The sequence below is a fragment of the Canis aureus genome, chromosome 3 (assembly GCF_053574225.1).
Source record: "Canis aureus isolate CA01 chromosome 3, VMU_Caureus_v.1.0, whole genome shotgun sequence".
NCBI classification, from domain to species: Eukaryota; Metazoa; Chordata; class Mammalia; order Carnivora; family Canidae; genus Canis; species Canis aureus.
The window spans coordinates 40,068,730-40,088,950 of NC_135613.1; positions in this window are offsets into that span (position 1 = coordinate 40,068,730).

Here is a 20,221-nt window from a genome sequence, read left to right on the forward strand (position 1 = left end):
ACTAGCTTGTTCCTTCAGGTGAATCATTTGTTGTCTCTGAGACTCATTTCTCTATTGATAAAACGAGATCATAAAGCTCATCTTCCAACCTTGCATAAAAGTTAAAACAATTTAATATATTATTGTTTAAACAAATACATTGCACAAATGCCATAAATCATCACACACTGTACAACATTAGGAACATTTTGGATGCAAATTATAGAAAAGCCAACCTAAACAAGCTCAAGCTAGAAAAAGAGTGCCAGCAAAACTGGCTTCAGGCACAGATTGACCCAGAATGATGATGTCACTAGAGTCCGAATCTTAGGCTCTGGTCTCCGTGCAAGGGTTCTATCCTCAGGTTCCCATTGTAGTCTCCTTCTCAACCACTAGTAATTTCAGACACACAACCCTGACTCTTCTGGTAAGTTCTTCAGAAGCCTGGAACTCTTTCATTGGACCAAACTACATCATGTGTCCATCCCTACAACTAGAAAATGAAACTGATATATTAACTTATCCCTACATCAAGTGCTTCACCCCTGGGTCACCCAAATGTACAGGATGGGAATGTGAGGGACAGTTCTCCTAAAGCAAAAGTGGAGTCTACAAGCAAAGCAAAGGGAAGCTATGCTGAGTGCAAAACTCCAAGTGTCCCTTACACGCACTTCATAGTTGGGCACCACTCAAAGCCTCTGGTTGCTAAGCAGCTGTGTAGAGATTAACTGACCTTGCTGTGGTTGCCACCGTTCTGAAACGAAGCACTAAAGAGCTGTGGCCCTTCTTTCCACTTATGTCATAATCATAAAATGGTTATTTATCGCCAAGCTTTCAAGTAGTCTTCCAAATGCTCTCATAACACCTACAAGCTATTCAGGGATCACCAGGATTCCACAGGACTCATTTAAGAGGCACTTGTAGAGGTAATGTGAGGCAGAGGGCAAGAGAGAGCTTCTAGCAACAAGAGAGGGCCTAATGGGCAGGAATCAGATAAAAGAATCTGACCATAATCAATAGTAATTGTATTTATAAGAGGTATCCTCTTCCTCGTTGGAAAGTACCTTCTAGCCCCTGGGGACTTACCCGTTTCTATAAGCTTTAAATCATTTCACAAATCTTTTGCATGCAGCAACCTTGTGAGTGGACCCCAAGAGTGAGTTTCCATTATGGATTCCAACAGAACATATCCAAGGGCAGGGAAACACACAAAACTAATAATTGCCTGGCCATCAAGAAAGGTGACCCTCCACAACTCAAGAGGTGGCTGCCATCATTTCTCGGACTACAGGAGAGCAAAGAGGGGATGAACCTTTTCTTGCCCTGGAGGTGGCAACATAGACAAAAAGAATGCCTCCTTGAAGTCTAAATCTCAGAACCAGATTCCTTTAACGTAATTCCTGGACATGTGTGTAGGTCACTCCTCTATTGGAAAGCAAGCTCCTTGAAGACAGAGGCCATGTCGTTTTCCTCTCTAGCACTTAACCACTATGCCTGACCCATAGAAGGTGTTTCATAAATGTATGTTGAATCAAGGAATTCACTTCACTAGGCACTGGCAAATATAAAGATCTAAAAGACAGCTCTGTGCTTAAAGGACTCATAACCTGGTGGAGTAGGAAATCAGAACATAACAGATTTGAAATAAGGTAAAGTGTTCCCGGTGTACCCTGCACACGCATGGTTGTCTTCTGTTTACAAGGCACTAAAACCACATCCATTTTCTTACCTGATTCTCCAGACACTCCAGTGATGTTGACATAGTGGATTCATTAGCCTCATTTTACATACATGATCAGTTCCTTGGGATGCAAGAGGCAGGAATACTCAAGCCAAGTCACAGGACTTTTAACTGACAGAGTTTGGACTGGCTCTGAACCCCAAGTCTAGGCTTTTCTTATGATATCTTTGCAGATTGAACTTAGGGTTGTTCAACTCTCAATATCAAAGATGGTGGAACTGACTTAATTGTTAAAGAGCAATCTTACATTATGAAAAGTGCTTTTATCTTAGTTGTCACACTGTATTCATGTAGTGATTTTACAGAAAAAAAGAACAGAAACAGCATTTCTAGTTCCTGAATCTAGACTTAATTGGACAACTCGTCAGCAACTAAGTTAAAACTAGAATCTAACACTCCTGAGTTACCACTCCCCAGTCTGCCCTGTCTCTGGATTGAAAAATCACAGAATCATAGAATCCTTGGATGGTAGGAACAGATGAAAACTTGTGTTGGACTCTCTCACCCCATGCAGACATCCCTTCATCCAGCTTCTCCCGTGAGAACACGCCACTCACCACATCGCAATATAGGCCATTCACCCTTGGAAACCCCTGGCATTGATCTTTCTGTCATTAACAAATAGAATTCTGACTCCCAGCCATGTCCACTCATTGGTTCTGCACTGGTCCAATTTCTGTTTATGTTTCTTAAGTACCTGCCGTGCACCAAGCATCCTGTAGATAGGTACCATCACCATGCCCGTTTTGCAAACAAAAAAATTGGGCCTTTGAGAGGTTAGAAAACTTACCCAAGAGGTTGGATCAGGGGTGCTACTTGAAAAATACAGCGCTATCTGTGGCTTGTACTTGGGAGACACACAAATGAAATGCATGCCTGCCTCCTGATAGGGCAGATAAGACCAGTTTTGTAGACATGGCTCCCTCTATGCCACTCTCCTGTTTTACAAGTCAGTAAATGTTCAGGAGCTCCCAATCCAATGTATGAGGTTAATTAATAATATGTAAAAGTTTATAGTTTATACAGTATAATCTCATAAACATTTATTAGTATGCTAATAGACAGTAATGACCATGTGAGCATAAAATGAGACAGGGGCTGGATGACAGAGTGAAAGAGCTGTCAAAAAAGCGTGGTATCATTTTTTACCAGGAACAGCATTTCAGGCATGATCTCCCTACAGATTCGTTTTCCTGGCTGCACGTCTACATGACCCTGACTGGGTTGAAAGGATGCTGACCTTAGAATCGGGACATCTGGGGTCTAGACCTAACTCTGTCCTTAAAGAAGGAAACGGAATTGACTTGTATTGAAACTTATTCTGTGTCAGTGCTCTGCTAAGGGCTCCCCCAGTGATTTCTCTGTTTGCTCTACCTGGCTGAACTCATGGAATTGCTTGGCACATGACACATATTCAATTCTATCTATTCAGGGGTGCCTGGATGGCTCAGTCTATAGAGCATACGACTCCTGATCTCAGGGTCATGAGTTCGAGCCATATGTGGGGTGTAGAGGTTACTTTTTAAAAAAATCATTTTCCAAAAATAAAAAGATGCAATTCTATATGTTCAATTATGCTGAGTTGAAATGAAATTGCTCTCAGTCTCTGAGCTGTTTTCTCACCCTATCTCTAGAGGTCTTTGTATATTGCTCTCCTGATTCCAGGAAAGCCTTCCACCTTCTCTTCTAAATACATCAGGCAAGTGGCATAAAATTTAAATTATCCCACTTTCTTGAACTCTAATGCAATGCAGTGGAGTGCAAGAGAAATGGCACAAGAGACAGTGCACCTGGTATCTCGTCAGTCACTGCCCTCAATGGCCAAGGGCAAGTTACTTGATGTAATGTACTGCAGTTAGCTTCCTCATCAGAAACACAGAGATAATAAAGAGCTCATGACATGAGAAGGTCATGAAATATGTGTGAGTATCTAGAAACTCATACATGTGCATTTGTCTCTGCACCACTATGTACTGAGCATCAACGATAAATAAGCTGTCAGGCTGAGACACTGGGAATACAGACATGGTAAAATTTGATTTCTGCATTTAAGAAGTTCACTATGTACACGTATTGGAGAGTAAAGGGCAACAAGTCATCCTTAAACAAAAAAAAGTTATAAATTTCTATGGGAAAAAAAGAACAATTAATTTCATTTAGATGGGATTTTTCAGAGAATGCTTCATTAAAGAGAAGGATTAGATTTTTAACCCAGCCATGAAAAATGAGCAATTTCACAACTTGTCTTTTTTTTAACCTAACATTTGTTTATAATGCATATAGATTTTATTTAACTACGATCTAGTATTTCATTTTTTTTAAACCACAGCATATTTTTATTTGCCTACTAAGGGACAATTAAGCCATTACCACTTGTGCACTGTTAGACTGACTATACCTGTACATGCTTTGGTCACATGTGAGATCTTTACCTATCAGGGACAATTGCGAATAAAATTACTAGGTATTGCTAAATAGCTCCCTGAAGGACATGTGCAGATTAATACCATTATGCAAAATATAAAATCACATAAACAATAATATTATGTATTATTTGCAGATGCATTTATTTTTAAAGATTTACTTATTTATGATAGACATAGAGAGAGAGAGAGGCAGAGACACAGGAGGAGGGAGAAGGAGGCTCCATGCCGGGAGCCTGATGTGGGACTCGATCCCGGGGCTCCAGGATCGCGCGCTGGGCCACCCAGGGATCCCCTGAAGATGCATTTAAATATAGTAAAAGCACAATGGGAATGATTACATCTGACTTCACCACAGAGCTCACCTCTAGGGAAAGGAAGGATAAGGACATTAGCAAATGTCAACATCTCTTCAAGCTGGGTGATGGCCATGAGTTTCTAGTAAATAATTTCTGTTCTTCTCTGGATGAAATGTGAAATTCCTCATAATCAATCCTCTTTTTTAATATTTGATTTAAGTTTTATTTGCCAACATGTAATATAACACCCAGTGTTCATCCCATCAAGTGCCCCCCTCAGTGCCCATCACCCAGTTACCCCATCTCCCCACCCACCTCCCCTTCCACAACCCTTTGTTTGTTTCCCAGAGTTAGAAGTCTCTCATAGTTTGTCTTCCTCTCTGGTTTTTCCCCACTCAGTTTCCCTCCTTTCTCTTATGGTCCCTTTCAGTATTTCTTATATTCCACATATGAGTGAAACTATATGATGATTGTCCTCCTCCGATTGACTTCACTCAGCATTACACCATCCAGTTCCATCCTTGTCAAAGCCAATGGTGGGTATTCGTCTTTTCTAATGGCTAATATCCGTTGTATACATAGACCACATCTTCTTTATCCATTCATCTGTCGAAGGACATCTTGGCTCCTTCCACAGTTTGGTTTTTGTGGACATTGCTGCTATGAACATTAGCATGCAGGTGTCCGGTGTTTCACTGCATCTGTATCTTTGGGGTAAATGCCCAGTGGTGCAATTGCTGGGTCATAGGGTAGCTCTGTTTTTAACTTCTTGAGGAACCTCCACACAGTTTTCCAGAGTGGCTGTACCAGTTCACATTCCCACCAACAGTGCAAGAGGGTTCCCCTCTCTCCACATCCTCACCAACATTTGTTGTTTCCTGCCTTGTTAATTTTAACCATTCTCACCAGTGTAAAGTGGTCTCTCGTTGTGGTTTTGTCAATCCTGTTTAAATTAGAAGACCCATGTCAGGCTGAGAAAAGGGGAGAGGTCGGCCTTCCTGGCTGATGGAAGCAGAGCTAGAGCGGAGCATAATGAGAGCACAGCCTGATCTGGACGGGGCACGGAGCATGGCTTTGACGAGAGTGAGTGATTCTTGGGTGGGAAAGGAAAATGGGAACCAGCCACCGACATATCTGGACTGTCTTCTGAAACTAGTGGGGAGCTGCTGGTGGCCAATCAGGCCTCCGGCCCACGTGTGTCTTGCTGGCCTCTCCCACTGTTTAGACACCACAAAGTGCACAGGCCACACACCCCCATTGCTGCTCCCCTCCTCACACGTTTGACCTCTGGCAGATGCTGCAGTCCTGAGCTAGGGAGCCAGGCTGCCCAGAGGCCAAGGCCCCCCTCCGTGGCAGCCCTTTGAGATGAGTCAGCTCAGAGCTGCTAACATGGAAAATGGGCATTGTCTCATGCACAGGTGTGAGAATTGGGGGAGCTCTGAGCCAGCGCCGCCCTAAGCTCGATGAGAGTTCAAACAATCCCCAGAGCCAGCGAGAAGAAAATTGTCTCATAAAACTTCCCATTGATTTTAGTTGGATCCTTATAAATTCCCGAGGGGCCAGATTGCTTTTAGCATGATTAATATCCCTGCCTTCCCTGAGGCACGTTCGTTTCTCTCTCTCTCTCTCTCTCTCTTTTTCCTCTCTCTCCCCAACCCCCCCAAACATGTACACAGTCACACCACACGCTCACACCTTCTCACACACACACACACACTTCCTGACACACACATCCAGTCACGCTCTACAGCAGGGACATGTGCACACCACAGAGAGACGCATGGTTTCTGTGTGTCTCTCACACTCCTTAAACATAGGGTTAAATGTTTCCCTTGTCAGGAAACTTCGAGTCTGTTTCCTTTTGCAATGTGTTTTTCACACTTATCTCAAATCTGGCTAGGCTTTGCCTTATGACCAAAATTTTCCCTTGAAAACAGCCCGAGTTCACATAACCCAGAGCACAGGCCTACATCAATCATGGGGCCTGATGACTGGTGGGTCGGCCCCACGAACCAAAACAAGCCACTCAGCAGCTTGTTCTCGGCTCCGCCGGGGCTTCCCAGGGTTGGTGAGGGGAGAAGACATCTCAGTGTGTCCTGCACCCAGGGGAGCGCAGACCTGGGGCCAGAACCCTGAGGGGCTTCACCAGCTTGCACAGGAGCAAACAGAGCTCTAGTCTTTGTTCAGGTAATCACAAGGAATGAGGAGAGGCAGAGTTACCCGGCCCTCTGCACAGCACAGGGGAACTCCAAACGAACTTATCCACAGAAAATGGTCCCAGAGGATACAGTTTCCAGCAGATGTCAGCCTTCAGGACTTGTTATTTTGGTGGAGAAATTAGTGTGTGTAATAAGAAGGGAACACATCCATAATAGTTCTTTTTCAAAGGCACACGGCTAAGCAGAGACGTTAGCTCACATTCATGACCATCTGGGAAACCCACTTCTCAGGCAAGAAGTAATCCCTGCCAGGTACCACATACTGGCTGTCCACTCCTCAAGACATCTCCTCCCTGGAGGTTCCCCATCCACTCTTCCAATTCTTAGACTTAACCAAAAGCTACCCAAAGAAGGCAGATTCCAGCTGGTAAGAAAGAACTTACGAGAAGCCAAGCTGCCCAGGAACGATAGGGGGCCCTTTGAGCTGTAGAAACCAGTGGCCAAGAGGAAGAGTGGGCAACAAACAATTTAATGGAATCATGGAGATGGGGCTTCATACAGCCCATGGCACATAGGGAGATTTGTGATTCCAAGGATTAAAAAAAAAAAATTCAACTGAGTAAATTCTAAAGATCTTGTTGGCTTTATTCAACGATTCATGAATGAGGCAGCCTCCCATCCAGCAGATACTGAGGAGTGGAGGAGCTGTACAAATGAAAAGACTTTTCTAAGCAGAAGGCAGCAGGAACAAGGAAACATTGGCCCCCCCAAAAAAGCAGGTTGGTTATGACAAGGTTATTTTCCTTAGCAGCAGGCAGGGTCTATCAGGCAGGTTTCCTAACTAGTGCTGATCAGGTGATTCTTGATTGACTGATTTAAGATTCCATTTCGAGGAGAGCTGAAACTGTAATTAAGTCTTGGTTTGGTGACATGGGGCTTAGCATAAATGACTTCATTTCAGGCTTACTGTCTTATTTTTAACACAGGCTCCATCTCAGGCCTTACCTACCACCTGGAAAGCAGTGGCCCCTCCACCGCAGAGCTTCTATAGCCCATCACAAATATCTGTGTCTTCAGCGATCTTCCCATGTGCAGAGATTGTTCTCAGATGAAGTCTATGGAATTTGAAAGCACGAACTTGATCTCATTGTTCCATCTTCCCCATACCTCCTAGCACAGTGCTGGCACATGGTGAATAAATTATTTTATTTTTTGGAGTGCTTTAGAAAGGAGGTGTACACAAAAAGATGGTCCTGGGAACCTTCTCTCTAGATGGTTTCTAGAGGGCAGACAATCCAGAGTGGGATCATGTCAGGATCCCCTCCCATCATAGTAGTTCAGATCCAAACATGGTGACACACAGTGGACCTTCTCTGCGCATTACTTGTGCCCCACGTGGGATACCATGGGAATATCACTATCTCTTTTGTATAGCAAGTGGCTAAGAGCAGGGACAATGCGTATCAGGCTGCTTGTGGTTCAGATTCCAACTTTACCTCTTACTAGCCGAGTAATTTGAGGTTCATCTATCTCATTGCTAGAACAGGGTTATGAGGAGTTTGTACCTCATAGGGCTGTAATGAAAGTAGGTGCGTCGTTGCATATAAATCTGTTTAGAATTGTGGCTGGTATATTTATCTAACAACAAATATTTACCATGTGTCAGGCACTGCTCTAATTGCTACAAAAAACAAAACAAAAAAAAATAGTAGTGAATAAAAACAACAGACAAAAAATCCGTGTCCTCATAGAGCTATTAGTCTAGTGGGGGCATTGCTCTAAATATATATCATTGGTCTTCATAATTAGTTTACTTGTATTATTTCTACAGCATCACCTGTTGTCTCCACTACTGACCTATATCTCCAGGCCTGGTAAAGTTCCAGGCACACACTGGCTCTTCAGTCAACAGTTTTTGAATGGACAATGCCTAGATGAATCCATCACTGTAATCACTGCAATATTTACATCAAGCTCAAAATTATATTAGCCAACATGTATGGAGCCCTGTTCTAGGGGCTTAAATGTTCAGACTCAGTTAATCCTCACAACAAACCCACCAGGCTAGTACTATTATTACCCCCATTATATAGATGAGGAAACAAACAGACAAAACTTAGAGACCTTGCTCAAGTCCAGGCACCCAGATTTCATGCTCATGGTGTCCATGCCATCCTGCCTCTAAAGAGAATAAGCCAGATTTTTTTAAATGCACAATGGATGCTCCTCCCACAATTAGGAGGAAATCAGTCGACACTTGGACAATTGTGGCCACCTAACTCAGCCGGCTGGCCTTGGTCCGCCCCACTTGCACAAAGCAGCCAGGGATGATCACCCTAAGTGGCAGATCTGATTGAGTCATCTGGTTAGTTTCCTGCTAGAACACCTGTGAGGCCCTGTCATCTTTAAAATGTTTTTCAAACTTCTTTTTTCTATTGTTATCTACTATTAAAAAAAATACATTTTACATGGTAACCCAGTACTTACAAATACATATACATAGAACTAAAACAAAACTTTTCAGAGCAGCACCTGCCCTTCTTGTAGGCAATATAGTTTGTGCTGGATATCTTTTTTTCCCCAGATCTACTCCCCACCCTCTCCATCCTACCCTGCTCTGGGTTCAAGGTAGCTGTGTGACCATGGGCAAGTTACTTATGTCTCTAAGGCACAATTTTCTTCCCAGTAAAAAACAGAAATGTTAATAGTTTACACAGCTCATAATAATAGTACTGAAAGAGATTGTACATATTCAATTCCTGGAGTAGGCCTGACTTCTAGCAACACTCCAAGAAATGCCAGCTAGCATTATGATTATTTTGAGTAGAAATAACAATAAATGTACACTAATTTTTGCTATGGTACTGCAATGCCCATCTCTGATTTAGCGCAGAGACCTCAGACCTAGGAAGTGTGTCCACAGTCTTGGAGCTACAAGATTAAGATGACTAATTTGCAAAGAAAACCAGCAATATGTTGTGTGAGGTGATTTATTTATTTGACACAGAGAGAGAGCAGAAGTGGGGGAGTGGCAGGCAAAGAGAAAGGCAGACTTCCGCCGAGCAGGGAGCCGGATGTAGGGCTCCATCCCAGGACCCCAGGAACATGACCTAAGACGAAGGCAGACACTTACCCAACTGTGCCATCCAGGTGCCCTGTATGAGGCAATTTTTAAAGCAAACTCAGATCGATTGCCCTACAGATCCCAGTTGCCCCAAACTGTATGTTAGAAGGCAACTTTGCAACTGAAGAGCAATCTCATATCTGGCAGTGTCGTACTGTGTCCAGAGTCAGAAATCTGAGCAGGTGCCATTCCTAACAAACTTACCGAACACCATGTTTCAGGTGCTGGGGAGTGAGGCCACTTGGGTCTCCCTTGCAAGATTAGTCTTTTGCATAAGCACAAGCAATGGCTTTTTATTCTCTGGAACTCAAGATTATTCCCAAAAGGCAACCACCCAGGTTAACAGCCAATGCTAAAAGGTGCCAAGGTAGTCTATTAGGACAAAAGAAAAACCTGAGATTATAAGGCACTTGGAAGGCTGTTTAATTATAAAATGTGTGAGGCTGAGTTTTAAATGTGAAGGTTCACATGAACTGTTTTCTAGGACTCTTTGAAAAATGTTAACTAGTTATCATTATATGAAATTTATGAATGTACCTAGCCCAGGGCTATATATTATTTCCTAGGCTCCTCAATAACTCCCAGTTACTAGGAGCTGGTATTCACTATTTAGACATTTCAATGCAGGCATCAAATTCAAGGCAAAAGCCTTGAATGCAAACATTTTTATCAATAGTTTGGTCACCGAAAACTCTTCTGACTTTGGAATATGTTGAGTGAGCATCTTTCAATAATGTTTAAACAGCCACCTTCTTACCTTCTCCCTCCTACAGCCCAACAATGTGAATCTTCTTCCTATCTATACCACACACACACAAACACAAACACACACACGCACACTAATCCATTTTGAAAGCATAATTACTACTGATAGAAACAGCCTGGCACAAAATAAGTTGGTACAGAAGATTAGCCATGAAGTGTCCTCAAGAACTCAACCCCAGGGGATCCCTGGGTGGCTTAGCAGTTTGGTGCCTGCCTTTGGCCCAGGGTGTGATCCTGGAAACCCAGGATCAAGTCCCATGTCGGGCTCCTTGCATGGGGCCTGCTTTTCCCTCTGCCTGTGTCTCTGCCTCTCTCTCTCTCTCTCTCTCTCTCTCCCTCTTTCTCTCTGTGTCTCATGAATAAAATCTTAAAAAAAAAAAAAAAAAAAAAACTCTGCCTCAACTAAAACCCACCTCTTCCAGTTACAAGAATGAATAGGCTTACAGTCCTTGATGCCATTTACCTTTTCTCCATTTGTCACACTGTGAGATCAAATCAAGGGGAAGGGCGGGGAACAGTTGGTAGATGTTGCCAGAAACCACCTTTTCATAAGCCCACATCCAAGTTTTCATTCTGCAAATAGGCTGGGGTAGGTCACCATAGGGAAAGGGAGACTATATTCCAAAGATGAATAGATGCTGGTCCCTATCATCCACCTGGTCATAGAGCACAGAAGGATGCAGTTGATATCCCAGCGATGGCAAACAGTGTGGTAACTGCCTTGGCAGAAGTCTGAGCAGCCTCAATAGGCCACACCGGGAGAGCTGGACCCAGCAGGGTGCAGGTCAATGCTTAACAACCAGCTCTCCAAGGGAAAAGAAGTCCTAATATGTAGTTCATGACATGAGAGACTCCTAACTCGGGGATCCCTGGGTGGCTCAGCAGTTTGGCGCCTGCCTTTGGCCCCGGGGCGTGATCCTGGAGTCCCGGGATCGAGTCCCACGTCGGGCTCCTGGCATGGAGCCTGCTTCTCCCTCTCCCTGTGTCTCTGCCTCTCTCTCTCTCTCTCTCTTTGTCTATCATAAATAAATAAATCTAAAAAAAAGAGAGAGAGAGAGAGAGACTCCTAACTCTGGGAAACGAACAAGGGATTGTGGAAGGGGAGGTGGGTGGGGGGATGGGGTGACTGGGTGATGGGCACTGAGGGGGCACTTGACGGGATGAGCACTGGGTGTTATACTATATGTTGGCAAATCAAACTCCAATAAAAAAGAAAAAAAATATGTAGTTCATGCCAATTGCCATGGTGTACATAATCCCACTATGACCAATATGAAGCTGGCAGCATGGTATCACAGAACAGAGAGCTGGAAAAAGATGTGCAATAATACACCATTACATAATACTTCCACCATAGAGTTACAATAGACAGAATAATCCCAAATACAGATCAGAGTGAAATGTAAGAAAATAATTTGGGAGGCAATACATTTTGAATACTTATTAACTCAGTTTTAAAAATCACTTATTTGATTGTGAATTGATATAATTTAAATTTTAGTAGTGGCTGTGTTTAACAACCAACTCGCAAAATTCCTACAACTTTTAACAATTGACTTTCACCAGCGGTTTCAATCCACTTCAGCACACTTCTAGACAGATTTCACTTGGACGGAGCACTGACCAGGGCACCAGCAGTAGGGTGGGGATTCAAGAGGCCAGATGTGAGCTGAGAGCTTACTTGAAGCCATCTGGGTTGGCAAGAGCTAGAGGTGCAGACCCAGCCAATATTTAAGGGGAACTGAAGGCCAGACACATACGAGACAAAGTACTAAGAGCAGACCACAAAGACAGTGTAGTGCAGAGTTGATTTGAGGCCAAGTCATGGTAAGAAAGTGAACAAGCAGGTCAGGAAACAGTGAGGAGGGTTTTAGAAGGTGTCACAAATACGAGGGATTGCATTGCTTACATTTGTTAATAAATGATCTTGATAATCATTCACAAGTGCTTAATAATCACTATGGAGCATTTAACACAGACTGGGTATTGCTTTAGATGCTTTAGATGCTTTCCCGCCACTATGACATCCCCACTTTACAGAAGGAACAGACGGCCCGTCTCCAGATCTATGGTGGCATCTGCCATGCAACACGGGTGCCGTGTTTGGGTTAAGCTGGTTCAAAATGCAGTACAGAGGGCAGCCCGGGTGGCCCAGCGGTTTAGCACCACCTTCAGCTCAGGGCATGATCCTGGGGACCCGGCTTCCAGTCTCAGGGATCCCCGCATGGAGCCTGCTTCTCCCTCTGCCTGTGTCTCTGCCTCTCTCTCTCTCATGAATAAATAAATAAAATCTTAAAAAAAAAGAAAAATATGCAGTGAGCTTGATCCAAAAAGAGCAGATAGGGCAGCCCGGGTGGCTCCGCCGTTTAGCACAGCCTGATCCTGGAGACCCGGGATCGAGTCCCGCATCGGGCTCCCTGCATGGAGCCTGCTTCTCCCTCTGCCTGTGTCTCTGCCTCTCTCTCTCTCTCTCTCAGTCTGTGTCTCCCATGAATAAATAAATTAAATCTAAATAAATAAATAAATAAATAAATAAATAAATAAATAAATGCATGCCGTACAGAGAGCAAAGTATGAAACAAAGAATCACTTCAAGTTGGAACAACCACGTGTTTTGGAGACCGTGCTGGAACACTCGGTCCGGAGCACACACGTGTTCAGAGATGCGGCCACACATTGCCTGCGCGGGGAGGGAGAGGATCGCGGGGTCAAGCAATGTCTGGCCTTACCTGTCGGGGAGCCAGGTGCGCCGTGAGCGCGCCCACGGAAAACGGGAAGGTGGCCCCTGGCCTCGCAGGACCCCAGTCTTCACTCTTTTACCCCCACGCCCGAGCCCAGGACTCGACCCGTGCAGGGTCCAGACTTCCCGGGTCTCTGGCCCGAGCGCAGAGGCTCTGGTCCCCCTGGGCCAAGGCCAATCGCCGAAGCAGCCCCACCTGTCCGCAGCCCCTCCCAGAGCCCTGAGCCCGCGCCTCCCTCGGGGCAGATTCCAGCCTGTGAGCTCCTTGAGGTTTTACGGGAATTTTCTCACAGGCTCCAGCACAGTGCCCGGGACGACAAATACTGAACATCAGGTTTGCCGGAGCAGAAGGCAGGCATTATCACGGTTTCGTATTTATTAGGCCTTCTCGTTTCATGACGCACCGCATGGGACAGAAGCCAACTGTCCCTCTGCCCTCAGGAAGTGGCCTTCGAGCTCGCAATGACACGGTGCTGCCCATTCCCGACAGAGAACCGCCAGGGCCCCCCAAATGCTTCAGGCTGGCTGGGAGCTCTCGACTGAGGCTCGAGAAGTGTTCTTTGCGGTCGTGTCTTTGAACGGCGGGGCCACACGAGGGAAGAGCCACCAGGAAGGGCCGCTGTCGTCCCCGGGGTGCTTCGGGGACGTGAGTGACCGGGCCTCGCGCACCGGACCTGGGAAAGTCTCCAGGAATTCACTCTCCTCCCACCCTCACCACCTTCGTGATGCTCCGTTGGCCAACTCGGCCGGGGGAGAGGTCTGTTTTCAATTAGGGCTTCTCAAAAAAGTGTTTTTCAATAGCCTGTAAAAATAATCCAATAAAGGCCTGAGAGGTGTGAGCTGTTGTCATCATCCTGTTTGGATAACGTCACTCAGAATGCACCCAGAAGTGAGACAGGGAGGTTGTGACGCCTTCAGAAAATTAATTTGTGAAATGAAGCTGCGGGATTAGTTGTCCCCCTTTGTGCCGGCTTTAATGTGTCCTCCGCCGGGGAAATCTGAGGCTCTGGGTCATTAGCCGGGTCGGATCACGTTACCCCGTTTGGCTCTCCAGAAATCACACTTTTCATTTTGCCTTTAATCCTAAAGGTCACCGGGAAGGTTAGCCCCCAACACAAATGATACTTTGTGGTCTTACTTTCAGACAATTATCAACTCATAAATCTTGGTCAGACTGTAATGAGAGTGCGAGAAATAATTGAATTCGGTCCAGACGAGCAGTGTCAGAGGGGGACACACCTGAGGGCGACGTGAAAGGCGAAGGGAGGGGTGCTGGGGGCTCGGGGCCTGGAAGCCAGAAAGCCTTTGCTTTGTTGAGTCCCGTTTGTCCTCGTTGGGTCGCTGTGTTTGGAGGCTTGGGTGGGGGTGAGTGAGGCCATGAAAGATGGTGCCGGTCCACTGGGAGCTCAGAGAACAGAGGGCAGGAGCTCAGAGGCAACGGCAGCCAGTAGAAAGGAGACCAGGGAGGAGCCTGGCACGGGGATGCTCAGAGTCCCAGTTCAGCCGATTACCCAGTTGGCTGGCCCCAGGAGACCCAATTCACCACCGGTCCTGGGATGGAGGCTGCCAGCCGCTCCTGCATCACAAGATGGTCACAAGGATCACACGAGATAATACACTGAAACTTTCTTTTTAATCCTCCAAAGAGAAAGTAACTCTTAAGCATGTTAACTCTCTAAGCCCCAATAACTTGCAGAAGACACTGTTGGCTGGATATCCCTAACACATCTAAGACTTGTCCATTTCTGCGTCCAATCCAGCGTCATCTTTTCAGCCAGGCTATTGGAATAGTCCAATAATCATTCTGTCTCTGAAGGCCCCTCCTCCCTGACCCACTCTCTACCCAGCGTGTAGTCAGGATCCTTTAAAAATGTCCTATTCCTCTTCTGACTAAAACCTTCCAATAGTTCCCCACGTCACATGAGTCCAAGGCAAAGTCTCAGGACTCTCGACAAGGCCTTGCCTGATCACGTGCCCATCTCCTCCCTGACGTCCCCCCCACCGCTCCCCACCTAGCTCATGCTCCAGCCACAGCAGTCTCCTTGCGGCTCCCCACACCTGCAGTGCATGCTCCCACCCCAGTCTTGCTCTGACCCTTCCCTTGGTATAGGACGCCCCTTGCCTGGGTAGATATGAATGGTTACTCGCCCGTCTCCTACTCTTTATTCAAGCTACACTGTCCCTGACTAGTTAAACCCCACCTACCTTATTTATAATATTTGTTATCTGTCTCCCCCCCTCCAACTACAACGTATGCTGCATGAGGACAAGGATTTCTGTCTGTTTTCTTTATTGCACCCCAGTTCCTAGAAGAGAGCCTGGCATGCAATAAGCACCCAATATTTGCCAAACTGAAATGAAAACCTGATTTCTAATGGACTAGAGAGATGTCCATCTGACTAGAGCTCTCGTTTACGCCAGGTTAGACACTGACGTGACGAATAATGCTACCTGAATTTCCAGACCACTTTTCAGGAATGACGTGTATAAAGCCTGAATGAAATGCCTGATTTTGTCAGTCTGTGTGCCCACCCGGGTACCCTCCAGGGCGGCAGGCACCATATTTGGTTTCAGTTTTGTTGTTCGATTGGTTCTCCCCAGTTTGCCCAGGGCTGGAAGCAGGTCCTGCACCTCTAGTTCTGACCAGGGACATATCTGGGCCAGCTTTCCAAGAGGTCAGGGCGAGCATGTTTTGGTGGGGAAGGAGAGGAATTTTGCACCACTGTGCCTTCTCCCTAACCAGCCTGGCTCGCACCCACAAGAAGCTGCTACAAATACAGACTAGGCTGGCAGCACCAGTAACAGAAAGGGGGGAATCAAGTTCGGCTTGAGGTAACAAGCATCTTTGTTTCCAACAACAAGCTTTATAAGTTCATGCGTATCTTACCTAGGCACAGCACTTCACAGTGTTTTCCCGCATGCGGTTTCACTTACCCTTATCCCCAATAGCGTAGGCATTATTGTTATCTTTATACTATAGACAAGGAAGCTGACTATGGATTGAGTCCTTGGCAGAGCCACGTCTTACACTTTCTTGCAGTTGTAAGTGAGTTTGGCGTAGCTGGCACGAACATCAACAACAAATGTTCCCTGTCTGCTGTTGCACACTTCAGAATTCTGCTGCAGTGAGTCTGTCCGTCTTGCTTTCTCTGCCTCTCAATTAAAGCAAAAGCTATTTGAGTGCAGTGACCACGTCAGATCTCCAATGACTGGGCACAGTTCTTGGCACAAGGTAATTTCGCAGTTGTAAGAGAGGCCGTGGTATGAAGTCAAGAAATAACTGAGCAAAATATAGGCGCTGTGAAGAAACAAACCAAAGGATGCTGAGGGAGAGAACATCTTCCGTAACAGTGATCTCTTTGGGACAGGGTAGCCAGGGAGGGGACCACTCAAGAGTTCACATTTAAGCTGAGACCTGATGGATGCCTGTTTGCTCCCCGGCAAATGACCTTAGCAGGACAGAGACAATTTACAGCTCCCTGAAAGCCTACCAAGGGCAGGAGCCAAAACTGTACATCCTGAGCACAGGACTTCTGAAAAAGAAAATGGGCAGGGGGATGGGAATGGAGCCACATGTGCTGTTTTCCTTTTAGTCAAGGAAAATTCACTGAGCATCTACTTTGTGCCAGGCTGCTCTAGGCACCAGGGGTATGAATAAAACTCGTGGATCAGGTGTTCTAACGAAAGAGACAGACATGGAGACTCTTTTTTAAAGTGCTGGGAGTGTAGGCTAAATAGGATAAGAAGAGGATAGATGATGATAGGGGAGAAAAGTTGATGAATCAGTAGGGTCAAGGGAAAGTCACACTCAGGAAGTGGCATTCCTACAGAGGCCTGAATAAAAACAGGGGATATGGGACACCTGGGTGGCTCAGTGGTTGAGCAACTGCCTTTGGCTCAGGTCATGATCCTGGGTCCTGGGATCGAGTCCCACACCAGGCTCCCTTCAGGGAGCCTGCTTCTCCCTCTGCCTATGTCTCTACCCCTCTCTGTGTGTCTCTCATGAAAAAATAAATAAAATCTTAAAAAAAAAAAAAAAAAGCAGGGGATACACACCAAAATTTGAGAAAAGAGGAATAGTCCAAAAACATTTTAGCAACAAGAGCAAAAGCAGAGACTGTGACCCAAAACTATCTTGCAACGTTCAAGAAGAACTGAAAGAATAGTGAGCCACCCAGTAAGGCTGGAGACTGTGAGCAGAAGAGTAGAGGGAAAAGAGGAGGGAGGTGTTGCCAGGAGCAAGGTCACAAAGAGCCTTACGCCTCATCAGGAGTTCGGATTTTATCTTGTGCCATGAAAAGCCACTGCCTGCTTTTGACGAAGGGAGTAGTACGACCTGATTTGTATTTTAAAAATATCATCCTGGCTTCTGCGTGGTGAATGGCTTGCAGGAGAGGAGTTGCTAGGAGATGGGGGGATGGTGGCAGGGGTCTAGGTGAGAGACAGTGGCCTGGGAGACAGACTCAAGATGAAGGGGGTGCAGGGAGGTGGACGGATGTGGAGCAATTTTTGGAGGAAGAGGTCACAAACTTATCTCTGATTCGTGGTGATGAGGAAGAGAGAAGAATCGAGGACACCATTAGGTCCAGGGTCTCAACAGGTGGCCTGAGGGTGATTCCATTTTCCGATATGGGAAACTAGCAGAGGCCCAGGGTCTGGAGGGCGATTGATGTGCTACATTTGGTGGAGAGATGGGTGCCGAGTGAGACCTGCCAGCGCCCTTCCTTCCCTTGGTCTCTCCACTCGGGTAAGTCATTCTTTAAGGAAGAAGGACAAGAAATGCAAATCCCACACTTTCCCCTCTCGGAGAGATAAGGGGAAATTTCATTGGGGACCTGTAAGGAAAAGTTTATAAAGTCTCACCCGAAAATTTAGATTTTATTTTCAGTTTCATTCACCCAGAGAAAGGAGTAGAGAGAAGCAGTAGGGAAGAGACAGAGAACCATGTAAATAATGCATGCCAAATTGTAAGTACTGGAAGGAATGAACCTGGTCTTATTCATCTCTGCATCCCAACACCTGTTACTATGTCTGGCACAAAATATTTGTTGTACTGAACTGTCATACAACGTATGAATAAGGAATGAGAGGTGATTCTGAAGGAGAGGAGCAAGGAATTCTTGGAAGAGGACTTCAAGCCTTACCTTGGCATTTTCTTTATATTTGTTGTTTCAAGTCATAGGATTACTAAAACGTACAGTAATATTATGGTCCTGGTACTGTGACGAAACCACTTTAACAAAACTAGGCTCTACCCAAAGATCTTGGAATATGAAAGTGTATCAATCCAGAATACGTCGAGCCCACAAAGTTCGTAAAAATTAGGAACCCGGTAGACAGGGGATGAGTACATGGACTTGGTGGTCTGAATCTCTTCTCTACCACTTACTTGCTGTATGTCCTTGGGTAAGTTATTTAATCCTTCTGTCCTTCAATTTCCTCATCTGCATAATGGAGATTTCAGTAGTAACTATCTCATAAACTTGTTGCAAAGATTGTGTTAACGTGCCTAAATCACATAGAATGATGCCAGGCACGTTACAGAGATATGCTGCTACTACGATAGGCAGTCTAACAGACCTAAGGGTCGTGTAGTTTAGCCTATTCCAAGATGCACACTCTTGAAAATGATTTCTCAAAACAGGAAGTACAAAGGAAAAATGTTAAAATAAATGGTAAACAGGAATATATAATGCAATAATTAGGTATTCTTTTTCACTAAAGCTGTTTTTAAATCCAAGGAAGCAAACATACTTTTTCCTCTTGCACCCATGATCTTTGAAGATTTTCTCTTATCTCTTTGACTGAGCAGTGTGATCTTTATTGGGAGGGGTGGCAGAGGGAGAGAAGGAATCTTAAGCAGATTCCCTTCCCAGCTCGTAGCCCAATGCGGGGCCCCGTCGCACCTCCCTGAGATCATGATCTGAGCCAAAATCAAGAGTAGAACGCTTAACCAGCTGAGCCACCCAGGCACTCCAAGCAGTGTGAGCATTTTAATTGTATCCAAGATGGAAAGTTTTCAGAATAAAAATAAGGCCTTATAAAATGAATACCTTACAGGCAATAACAAGTATCAGTAAAGATGTGGAGAAATTGGAGCCCTCAAACACTGCTGACGGAAATGTAAAATGGCATAGCTGCTTTGGAGAGCAGTTTGGCAGTTCCTCAAAAAGTTAAAATACAATTACCATATAACCCAGCAATTCCACTTCTAAGTATATAATCTGAGAGAATTTAAAACATATATTCAGGGGCACCTGGGTGGCTCAGTCAGTTAAGCAACTGAATCTTGGATTCGGCTCAGGTCAAAATCTCAGGGTCATGAGATCGAGCCCCTTGGGCTCCATGCTCAGCGGGGAGCCTGCTTGTCCCTCTCTCTCTCTCCCCACTCGTGCTCATGTGCTCTTGCTCTCTCTCCCTAAAATAAATAAATAAAACATATTCAAAAACAAAAACAGGAAAAAATTGAAGGAAGCATCTATTCATATAAAGGTGTATGCGTGACTGATACTGCAGTATGATTCACAACAGCACCAAAGCGGTAACAACACAAATGTCCATCAGCTGGTGAACGGACAAACAAAAGGTGGGTGATCCACACAATGGAAGGCTATTTAGCCCTAAAAAGGAAACAGAGTACTAATACGTCCTGTAACATAGTGAACCTTGAAAACACTATGCTAACTGCAGGGAAGTAGTCACAGAGGCTGTAACTTGTAAGATTCCATTTATACAAAAAATCCAGAGTGGACAAACCCAGGAGACAGAAAGTAGATGAGTCATTCCAGGGGGTAGAAAAAAAGATGACTCTTAATGTTACAGGGTTTCTTTTGGGGCTGATGGAAATGTTCTGGAATTAGAAAACGATCATAGTTGCACAACCTTATGAATATACCAAACACCACAGAATTACATACTTTAAAAGCTTGGATTTTATAGTATGTTAATTAATTCTCAAAAAAAAAAAAAAAAAAACAAAGATTAAAGTGTG